This window comes from Macaca nemestrina, chromosome 1 (genome assembly GCF_043159975.1).
Source record: "Macaca nemestrina isolate mMacNem1 chromosome 1, mMacNem.hap1, whole genome shotgun sequence".
Classification (NCBI taxonomy): domain Eukaryota; kingdom Metazoa; phylum Chordata; class Mammalia; order Primates; family Cercopithecidae; genus Macaca; species Macaca nemestrina.
The window spans coordinates 111,214,362-111,226,369 of record NC_092125.1 but is presented as its reverse complement, the minus strand read 5'-3'; the positions used below and the strand labels follow the sequence as shown (position 1 = coordinate 111,226,369).

Below are 12,008 nucleotides of genomic sequence, written 5' to 3'. Positions count from 1 at the left end.
AAACAGAGGTTGCCCCTCAGAGATATTAAAGGTACTCAGCCATTTTTAAAGTCACAAAACATGCTGGAAATCAGGAATTAAAATGGCAGTCATAGGTAAGAATGATAATTTTAACCTTGAAATTTCTCCTCCTCTCCTCCAGTTTGTACTGGCCACAGGCTAGAAGTCTGAAATTTGAAAGTGGGGTAGGGGACAATCTCACGATTCTTCTCCTTTTACCATCTTTCTAAAGCTGATTCTGATCACTCTAGGATCTGGAGCTTAGGAAGGGAGATCAAAGAAGGAATACTAACAAAGTTCTTAGTTGACTGGTGCTGTGCAGGTGATCAAGTTGGTGCTCTCTGGCCTTTGCAGATGTTTAAAGCTGATTGCTCTTTTAACGGATTTTCACGGGTTGCTCTGAGACTCTTCCTTTTCCCCACTTTTCTGCAGCCTTAGGTATTCAGCAGCAGTTCATCTCCAGCTTTCCTTTATTGAGGCTCCTCACTCCTGCAGGAGGTCATTATAAACAGGGGCTAAGCAACACCACACAACTCCCTTTCCCTCTTGGGCCACATCTGGTCCATAGGAAACATGTTTGTCCAGGAAAACTCTGGGAGTGCAGCCACTTCCCCACAACTCAGCACTCTGGATTTAGATTTCTCAAGTATGAACCAGTCAGAAGTCCCCTGTGTCCCTCAAACTTTAGAAGTCACATATTAAGCTCCACAGATGGTTCCATAAAAGTTCTGTCCTTTGGTTTGATTTAAGGAGTAGATATCCCTCCTTTCCACCCCCAACCTCTTTCTCCCCCTTTCCCTCCCCTCCCTTCCCCTCCCCTCCCCTCCCCTCTCCTCTCCTCTCCTCTTTCTCTTCTCCTCTTTTTCCCCCATAATGAGAAGGATAGAATTCTTGGAACCCAATACTTCTCTCCAAAGAAATCCTTCTCAAAAATCTTCCTGGTCTCCAATTCAGCATCCCTTTACGCCATCAGTGTGGATAACCATTTAAGAGTTACCAACCCAGGGCCAGGCATGGTGGCTCATGCCTGTAATCCCAGCACTTTGGGAGGCCAGGGCGGGCAGATCATGAGGTCAAGTGATCGAGACTATGCTGGCCAACATGGTGAAACCCTGTCTGTACTAAAAATACAAAAATTAGCCGGGCATGGTGGCACGCACCTGTGGTCTCAGCTACTTGGGAGGCTGAGGCAGGAGAATCGCTTGAACCCAGGAGGCGGAGGTTGTATTGAGCTGAGATCACACCACTGCTCCAGGATGGTGACAGAGAGAGACTCCATCTCAAAGAAAAAAGTAATAAAAAAAGAGTTACCAACCCCCCACCCCTTTTTACCACCTACTTTGAAAGTGTTTGCATTTTGGTCCAACACATAGCTCTGTAATGTGCCTTAGCTGAAGCTTTCATTTTAGCATCTTGTAATATCCCTAAAGCTCACTTTCATACAGCTATCTTTTTAAAAAATCTTCCCCATCATGCTCAGGTAGTAATTTTTACTTCTTTGAACTATTAGGTGTGGATCATTATGCCGTTCACATAGTACTTATTTTCTTCCTTGTTTTGTAGTTATTTAAGTCTACTTATTTTTATAAAAAAAGTATAAGTTCCTCAAAGGTAGAGACTATGCCTTTTTTATTTTTATATCACAAAAGACTTACACACAGTTTATATGTACTATTTATTATATTTATAAATGGATTGTTCAATATTACTGATTGTAAAAGTCTTGGAAAATAATCTCTTCAATTCAACGTATATTTATTGAATATGTGCTGAATTTCAAGCACTGTGTCCAGTTGAGGATACAGACATAGACAAGACATAATCCTGCTTCTGAAGAGCTTACTATTATCAGAGGAGGCTGGCATATATGAAAAATTGCATGTGTCCACAATAAAAGTGTGATCTAAAAGTTGTGCACAGGAGGGAACAGTTAGTTCTAACCATGAGGCTCAGGGACGTCTTCATGAAGTTGGATATGTCTGAATTGTTTTGTATTTTAAATGAGCTAAAATTTGTGTACCATAAAATTCACCCTTTTGAAGATTACAATTCACTGATTTTTAGTATGTTCACAAAATCACGCAATCATCACCACTATCTAATTCCAGAACACATTTATTACCCCAAGCCCATTTGCAGTCACTCTTCATTCTTCCCTTCCCTGAACCCCTAGCAACCAGTAACCTACTTTCTGTCACTATGGATTCCCTAATTCTAGGCATTTCATATAAATGGAATCATCCAATATGTGGCATTTTGTGCCTGACTTCTTGCACTTAGCATAATGTGTAATGTTTTTAAGCTTTGCGTTGTAGCATGAATTGGTACTTCATTTTTATGACTGAATAATATTCCACATTATAATATACATTTTATTTATCCATTTATCTGTTGATAGGCATTGTGAATAATGTGCTATGCGAATAATGGTATTCACATAGCACATTATTCTGTGCTATTCACATAGTATTATGTAATGCTATGTGAATAAAGGCTATTGTGAATAATGCTGCTATGAACATCCGTGTACAAGTCTTTTATGAGCAAGTTTTTAGTTCTCTTGGGTATATACCTAGGAGTAGAATTGGCAGGTCATATGGTACTGAATTGATTTTTGAGGGATCCATAGTTTGCTAGTAACTAGGCTAATAAGGGAAAATGGCAGCCTAGATCATTATTACATCAAGACACTCAGACTCTCAGTCCAAGTATTTCTAAGTTCAGAAGCCCTCTCTACCTTTCTGTCAGATAATGTTATTTTAGTACCTTGTGGTGTTAAATCCATGAAATCACTCTACCTCTTGGGTAGGAAATAATGGCTTTTTCCTTAATGAAATACTCTTTCTGCAGCTATGGCTCATTCAAGGTGAGATGTGGTGATTTTAAGGATCCAATCCACTGTTACTCATCTAACCCCACAGTCACTGCTTCATCGAGAAGCCCAGAGCTTTTGGCAGGATAAACCAATGGGACATTTGCCTTGGAAAGACTAGTTCTCCCTGAGTCCTAGAAACAGCTGTGTTATAATTATGTGCTCAGGATCCCTTAAATTACCTGGAAATCAATCCATATCCCTCCTCCAGCTGCAGAGCTTAGTTTATTAAACTGTTTTTCAAATAATTACAAGCGTCATACTTTGATGTGATGATTTTTTAACTAACATTATATTGTTTACCATAGGGGAAGATTTTTTTTCCCCAAAGGAGGAAGTGGGTAGAATTGGTGGAAAAAACAAACTAAAATAAACTAATGCCTAATTTCTCAAGCCCCTTCCAGAGGCTAATTTATATAGGAGTGCTAAATGGGCCCACTCTCCTGCAATCCCAAAATAGGACAGCCTATATCTGCTCATAGGTATTCTTTTCCTAGGCAATGTTAGTGTATATGCGTATTCATTTTTGAGACCCAGCTCATTTTCGAGGCCACCTTCCCTGAGAAATGCCTTCCCTGGTTCCATAGGCAGAGTGACAGACTTCCATTTACTACACTCCAATCCTTAAGTGCTGTCTTGGTTTCTTTTCGGTTGGTATTATAGAATGCCACATACTGGTTAATTTATAAAGACGAGGAATTTATTTATCACAATTGTGTAGGCTGGGAAGTCCAGTATCAAGACAGTGGCATCTGGGAAGAGCCTTAGTGCTGCATCGTCCCCTGGTGGAAGACTGAAGGGCAAGAAAGCACACAAGAGAGAGCAGGAGGGGAAGGTCCCTTTATATCAGGAACCTACGCCTAATGGCATTAATCTGTCAGAGCAAAGCACTCATGACTTAATCACCTCTTAAAGATCTCACCTTTCAACATAGGTCAACTGGGGATTAAGTTTGCAACACGTGAACTTTGAGAGATACATTCAAACCATGGCAGGTGATCATCTCTAAAAAACCTTCTGTGTTTGATTGCATTTGTCTGTTTGTGTTCACCATTCTTTGCTCATAGTAAGCACTAAATAAGTGTTCAGTTTAATTATTCTGAAGTGATGACCCTATACTGGTAGAGTGTTAGTCTGCCAGCACAGCATGCCAGTTCCAGCTTCATGAAAGAGGGAACTCACTACCCATGGAAGCACAATGCTTTGCTAGGTTTATACTCATACTCTGAGTTTGTACAATGTGGGTCAGACACAGAATTCGCAATTTTGTGTTCTCATGACTCTATCCATCTAACAAAATTTGTTGGGCACTTACCATGTTCTGGGTGGGATTCAGAGGTGAACAGGACAAAGTACAATGTGCCAGACTGCTGTATAATTATTACATTTACTTCCTCCAATAACAAAGAAAAGTGTGTTAGTCAGGATTTTTCTGGTTGCAAGAGATAAAAAGACAACTTAATGACACAAAACAAAAGAAAATCAAATATATTGGCTCATGTATCCAAAATATACAGATGTAGACTTCAGGTGCTGCTGGATCCCAGAACTGGATGATCCTATCTTAATGCTATCTCTCTCTCCATCTCTTGGCTCTGTTTTTCCTGTGTCTTCTTTATTCTCTGGTGGGCTTTCCCTTCATAGTCATTAGTGGCTGCCAGGACCTCTACAATTACCTTCTATCTTGTTGGCAGCCCTTGTCAAAAGAGAAAGATTCTTTCTAGCTGCTCCAGCAAAAGTTTTGGGATTACCTCTGTTGAACTTCCTCAGATCTCAAGCCCATTCCTGAACCTTTGGGCTGTGCCCAAAGGGAGGAAATATACTAGTTATACTATACTATATTATAGTATATATAAATATACTAGTTGACTAGACCTGGATCATATGCCCTCTTTATTTTTTTAAAAATTTATTTATAGATTTTTTGAGACGGACTCGCGCTCTGTCACCAGGCTGGAGTGCAGTGGCGCGATCTCGGCTCACTGCAACCTCTGCCTCCCGGGTTCAAGTGATTCTCCTGCCACAGCCTCCTGAGTAGCTGGGATTATAGGTGCGCACCACTACGCCTGGCTAATTTCTGTATTTTTAGTAGAGACAGGGTTTCACCATGTTGGTCAGGCTGGTCTCGAACTTCTGACCTCATGATCCACGTGCCTTGGCCTCCCAACGTACTGGGATTACAGGCGTGAGCCACCACGCCTGGCAGCCCTCTTTAATTTCTAGAGAGTGGACTCAGCCAATTAAACCTTATGGGCTAAGGGTGAAGAAAGAGTAGTTCTCTAGGGTAATTTGGCATCCTCTTATGTGAAAGGAAAATGGATACTGGATAGACAGAGACCATTACAGTAGTTATAATAAACTCCACTTTAGAGATAAGGAAATTATGGCTTGGGAAGTTGGCGTATGTTACTCAAATTCTCATCGCTAATATGTATTAGCGAGAGGACTAGGACTCATGACTGTCTGACTTCAAATTCTGGGTACTATGCCATGTAGCCCATGCTTTCAAAGAGCTTATACCCCAATGGCCTTATAGCCTTGCCAGTCAGTGGGAATCACTTTTTTTTTTTTAAAGAAATTGTAAAATATATGTAACATGAAATTTACTATTTTAACCACTTTTGAGAGTAAAGTTTAGTGACATTAAATACTTCCACAATATTGTGCAACTAGCGCTACCATCCATCTCCAGAAATTTCCATCATATCAAACAAGAACCACTGACTCCCTCCCCCAGACCCTGGCAACCACCTTTCTGTGTTCTGTCTTTATGAGTTTGACTACTCTAGGTATCTCATATAAGTGCACTCATACAATATTTGTCCTTTTGTGTTTGGATTACTTAATGTAGCAGAATGTCTCCAGGTTTCATCCATGCTGTAGCATGTATCAGAATTTATTTCCCTTTTAAGGCAGAACAATATTCTACTATATGTACATATCACATTTTATTGATGGACATTTGGGTTTTTTTCCTATCTTTCGGCTATTGTAAGTAATGTTGCTATGAACGCGAGTGTACAAATGTCTGTTTGAGTTCTTGCTTTCCATTCTTTTGGGTACATACCCAGAAGTGGGATTGCTGGATCATGTGGTAATTCTATGTTTAACTCTTTAAGGAGCAACTATAATGTTTTCCATAGTAGCTACACCATTTCACATTCCCACCAGCAATACACAAGGGTTCCAATTATTCCACAGCCTTGACAACACTTGTTATTTTCTGTTTTTGTTTTTCTTAAATAACAGCGATCCTAATGGGTATAATGTGGTATCTCATTGGCTTCGATTTGCAATTTTCCTAATGATTAGTGATGCTGAGAATCTTTTCATGTGATTTTTGACCATTTGTATATCTTTTTTGGAGAAATGTCTATTTAAGTCCCTTGCCCAGTGTTGAATTGGATTGTCTGTTTTGTTTTTGAGTTGCAGGAGCTCTTTATATAGTCCAGGTATCTCATCAAGTATTTAATATATGATTTGCAAATATTTCTGCCATTCTGTGAGTTGCCTTTTCACTCTGTTAAAGTAGTGTCCTTTGAGACACAAGTTTTAAATTTTGAAGTCCAACTTTTTTTCTTCTGTTGCCTGTGCTTTTGGTATATCCAGGAATTACTTTTGAAAAGCAAAAAGGAAATGTTTAAAAGGATAGCACATTGTCATTAGTCATAGAACATGTATGCATAAATGTGTTGGTCATTTTCCAATTTAAGCCAGTTGAAGTTTAGTTTAGAAAAGAGAGTGAGCTACCTGAAAGAGCGTTTGGGGTAGGATGCTACAATGAGCGAAGAGACTTACCAATATTAGAGCTATAACTGTCTGACAGGGAAAAGGAGAAGAGTTGTAGGAGCAGGAGAGTGATGTGTTGAGAAGAAGCAGCACAAATGTTACCTATTTCACAATTTTAACTACTCTGATGAAACGGTCTTACTGAAGTGTGGTGAAAGCAAATGTCATTAAAAATCTGTACAGTACTTTTAAAAAAAATATCCTTCAGACTCCTTGGTTCAGTACTGTGAATTAGGGAAGCATGCCATACGTGAAAGCATTATAAAGGTGCTGCATAAGATTGTATTATTATTGCTAATGTGTTTTTTCAACAAATAAGCATATGAAATTGGAGCACAAGAATACAGACCTAGGAGGGAGGTAACAGACATAGAAAGGCCCCACTCAGCTCTCCTTCTCCTTTCCAGGAAAGACTTACAGCTGTGGGGAGTACAATGTGCAGATATCCTCTAGCTGTAGCTTTCTCAGATTTGGTCTCATCACAGAAAACACCTCACCTCAGGTCATGACCTTTGGGTGCATTTGGTGTCTAAGTGAGGTGAGAATATAAAAACCAGGTCATTTTGAACCAATGTAGAACACCCTTGTTGGTAGTGTTTGTTCTAAAGCTCTCTTGAGTCTGTACTGCAGTTTAACTTCTTCCACTGCTTAATCCACTCTCGGCTTCTTCCTTTCACAGGTGTTGATCCTGAATAAACATCTTACAGCCAAACTTCAACTCAATATCTGCCTCCAAAGAACCCAACCTGTGACAAGTGATTTTAGAGATTACCTAACCCAAACTCTTTTTGAAATAATAAAGTTTATTTTTTCCAAATTCAAAATTATTATTCTTCTAGAATGAGGTGAATATTCAAGTAGAAAGAAAAACATCGCTCACACTGTTTGGAGACCACTTGCCATAATTGTAAATAACTGTTTTAACCTTTGGGTGTATCATAATATACTTATCCCTTGAACAATTAATACTTTTTCTAGTATTTTTTTTTAGTTTTTCACTAGTTTAAGTAATGCTACAATAAATATCTTTGGCAATAAAGGTTTTCATGTATTCTGAATTATTTTCTTAGGATAGATTGCCAGGTGTAGAATTACTGGTTTACAGAGTAAGATTTTTGTTGTTGTTGAGACAGGGTCTCACTCTGACACCCAGGCTGGAGTGCAGTAACATGATCATAGCTCACTGCAGCCTCATATTCCTGGGCTTAAGCAATCCTCCCACCTGAGCCTCCCAAGTAGCTGGGTACAGGCACATGCCGTCATGCCTGGCTGTTTTTCTTTTTTTTTTTTTTTTTTTTGTAGAGGCAGAGTCTTGCTATGTGGCCCAGACTAGTCTCAAACTCCTGGGCTCAAGCCATTCTCCTGCCTCAGCCTCCCAAAGTGTTGGGATTACAGGCATGAGTAACTGTGCCCACCCAGGTATGCCATTTTCAGTGCTCTTGATGCATAATTTTCCAAAGGGTTGAATCAGTTTTTACTATCAACAGAGTACAACAGGGCATCAGGAGGCCCATTTCAATGCATTTTTTTTCTATCATTATATAGAAGAGATAATTATTGGTTAAATATTAATTTGTGACAGTGTTGAGTCTTTTGCTTCTTAGGTGAGATTAATTCCCTTTGGTTCATATGTGTAGAAAACCTGAAACTGTAAAGTGTAAAGCTCATCTCATCAGCTCACCAGTATTCCTTACTCTCTGGCATGGAATGCCAACCCCCAAAGGATGCTTTTATGAAGAAAAAAGGACGCAAGTGGTGATGGTAAAAGACACAGAGATTCCTCCCTGGAGAGCAGTAGAGATCAGGAGGCAGTGGTCTCGACGAAAACCAGCAGGAGTGAATAGGGACCCATGTACTAGGTGGATCCATGTATTTCCAACATGGTGCGATGTGTATGTGGTAGCAGTGGACCCAAACACCACAGAAAACTTGAGGCAGCCACACAATGGTGTTATTTCAGTCTATAACAATGTTCCATAACCACCTTATTTTTTTGCTTAATATATCATGCATTTTCCATGTTATTAAATATGTATGTGTGATTTAAATCGTTTATATTATGTTAAATAAAGTATATAGATTCTGAGATAAGTACTAATATTTTCATTTTAAAGATGGGCAAACTGATATGCAGAAAGTTTTAAAAACGTCTACCAGTCCCACAGCTAGTAAGTGAGGGGCTCATACTGAAATCCAGTCGGGTCTGACTCCAAAAGCCAGGATTTTCTCACTACGCTGTGTTCATCCTCAGGGCATAAAAAACCAGGCCTAGCACATACCCTCTTCTTTTAATATCTGGCAGAAGGCCTGGGGAGCAAGGTGTCTGTATGAGAAAGCAGAGTGGTCGAAATAAGGCTCCAACCACCATCTTCCTGAAATTGTTCTATTATTTTGCAGTTAACAAGCTGATGGCAATTTAAATTCAGTTCAGGTACTTAAATACTAGACACTGGGAACACAAAGATAAACAGGGATGCCAGTTTAAACAGCTGTATCTGCTTCAACACATTTCAGAAGCAGGAGCAACAGGAAGACCAAATTAAGACCTGGCACCTTGTGTGCTAGAGGCAGATTCCCAGAGTGAGCCCGTGGAGCTCATGCCCCACTGCTGGTTCTGCTGTGTGCACTGCTTCTGCCACAGAAATGTAGCCTAATTTGAATGGCACAGTCTGTTAGACTCCTCTTGATACCAAAGGAAGCCTTCTCTCTGTCTTTTAGTGATGAAGACAGCAGTTGCCCCACTTTTCTCTTCTTTCCTTTCCCCCCCCACCCCATTGGCATCATTTGCTAAGGCCCTCTAAATACCCAATTCAGGCAGAACATTAGAATTTGCCTCTCAGAGAAGGTGCCTCTGACTCCCTCTAGAGGGCACTTGCTGCCAGTTCTGGGCTAAGTGCCACTGCTGGGAGGATTCTGTGATCAGCCGGCTGTCAGATTCACAGAAAGCTCCTGGCGCTTGTTGGTTGGTTGGTTCTAGAGAAACAGTTGGAGAGTGTTTCCTTGGGCAGCTGGGAGAGGTGGAGGGACTCCCTGCCCACGTCACTCTCCTCAACACCCCTCCACCCCTCCCCTCCCTGACTGGGCCTTCACTCAGCAGGCCCTTCCAGAGGGTGGAGGCCAAAGGGTGTCACCCGCCTTCTTGAGCAGTAACCCTGCACGATGCTGCCTGGAGCCTGTGGTGTTTGGAGGAGTAGATTTAACCACAGAGGGCTTGTGGGAACTCCTAGTTCAGAACACAGAGGAGGAGAGAACAGAACACCGAGATGCAAAGATTTATGAGGGAGAAAGACTCACGTAAGAAAAGGAAATTAGAAACCAAGCAAGCAGAATATTCCAAAGACAGCCACAAACCACGCATAATAATGACTCTCTTTGGCTCAGATCGGTCTGCTTAATAATTAATATGGCAACTCTCCCTGTCTCTGCAAACAGGTGGGTGTAGAGGGCTTGGCAAATATTTCCTTATTGCTCCCTTTACTTTCTTTGAGAGGAAGGTTGGGTGGTCCAGAGGGTTTCCCAGATGGAGCAACAGGCTCCCCATGCCTTCCATTAGCATAGGGTAACAGAGTGAGACAAGGGCAGTTCTGGGACTGGCAGGCAGAGTTCCTTAGTGCCATGTGGACAGTGGCAAGATCCCTCAGGCACCTCAGGAGAGTGGGATCAAGGCCAAGAGGGTAGGCGAATGTCAGTAGATGAATGGACTTTGAAATGGAGGCAGCCCTTGGTGTGTGCCAGGTTCCTTTGGAAAATGATGCTACAGAGATCCCATCTCTGGTTGGGTCTCGTCCAGCTGCTTTGTGGAGGGAAGGATGAACATGGCGTGCTCTCCTTTGTGCCAGTGCCACCACCCTAGTCAGGTCTGTTCCTTTCCATCCCTGGGCTTGTTTCTAGTCTTTCTTGGCTTCACCCTCTCCTCTTCGGTCTAGACTGTGCATACTGCTGCCAGAAATATCTTCCCGAAACACTGCTTCTCCCATGTCCCTCCCCAGATAGAAAACCTATGGAGGAAGTCACGAACAAGTCGTATCAATCCTGTAGATATGCTTTGTTTCAACTATGTGATGTTTTAAGAAATATTTTGAATTTGTTTTCAATATGGGAAAAAGGAAAATCTTAGATAAAAATCTGAATTTCTAGCTTTTGGTGGGGGGACAACTAGGTCATCTGGCAATTCTATACCTGTATTTCCACCTTGCAGTTGACTGGAGTGAAGTAGCAACTGCTGCCTTCAGACAGGGCACTGATGATGTTGAGCATCTTTTCATGCACTTATTAGTCATTCATATATCTTCTTTGGTGAAATATCTGTTCAAATCCTTTGTCTATTTTTTTAAAAAATGAATTGTTTGTCTTCTTATCATTGAGTTATCAGAACTCTCCTTCACTTTTTACTAGATAATTCTTTACTCCAATTCTCTGTTATGGTGAATAATTCCTTATATTACACTTTCTCTGCTCATATTACTATGTGGTATCTCTCTTTATTGGATTCCAATGTATACAGATGGCTACTAATATTTATACTCTGATAAGCTGTCAAGAAATGATCAGAATGTAAGTAAGAAAGAGAGTGTCTGAGCTAGACAGATACGCATTTGGATCCCAGTTTTGCCACCTCTGTGTGGCTGTAGACAAGGCATTTCATCTTTCTGAACTTTCCTGTTATTATCTTTAAAATATGAAAATAATGGCCACCTCACAGGATTTTCTTAAAGATTAGAGATAATATACATAAATAGCTTATCACAGAGATTGGCACTTAGTAACAAAATATGATAGCCAAAAATAGCAGCAGCAAGTGATCAAGAGCTGAAAATAAATCTTAGGGTTTCTACAGGTGAGAGTACTATTCATTCAAGCTAAATTTGATAACAAGGTCCTTGTTATTTAGCAGAAAGTACCCCTTATCTGGCACCCGTGTGCTGCTATAGCTAAAGCGTTGCCAAAGAGAAGCTGGACGATGATGGCCCAGGAAGGTCCTCATGCCATGGCCACACTTTGGGAGCTCATCATAAATATGGAGACTGGTCTTCAGCTTCATAGGATCCATTTTATCAGTAACCCAGGAGTGTCCAAGTTTTAGAAGGCTGACGTATGTCAACTAAACTCACGTAGTTATTTGAGTCTTCAGGATAACTGGAGTGACTCTCTTTTAGGGATTGATTCTTTATTCAGTTCCTGCCTATTATGAAAGTTTAAAAAATTACTTATTCTCATATTCAACCCAACTATTTATGGAGACACAACCTCGAACTAAAATGATCAAGTTGCTATTGAAAAAAACATAAATGACAAGGTATCACAGGCACTTTGATATCACTACAATGCAATGACAATAGTTATTTAG

General features: G+C 40.6%; 1 long non-coding RNA gene across 2 annotated transcripts in view; it reads left to right on the top strand.

The window, feature by feature from the left end:
• LOC105479013 (uncharacterized) overlaps nucleotides 1-8,727 on the top strand; it is a 29,869-nt gene extending 21,142 nt beyond the window's left edge. For both annotated transcript variants that reach the window (XR_011617544.1, XR_985636.2), the window contains exons 2-3: nucleotides 7,341-7,568; nucleotides 8,299-8,727. This is a non-coding gene — a long non-coding RNA (uncharacterized lncRNA). The remainder of the gene's footprint in view (nucleotides 1-7,340; nucleotides 7,569-8,298) is intronic.
• Nucleotides 8,728-12,008: the final 3,281 nt, after the last annotated feature.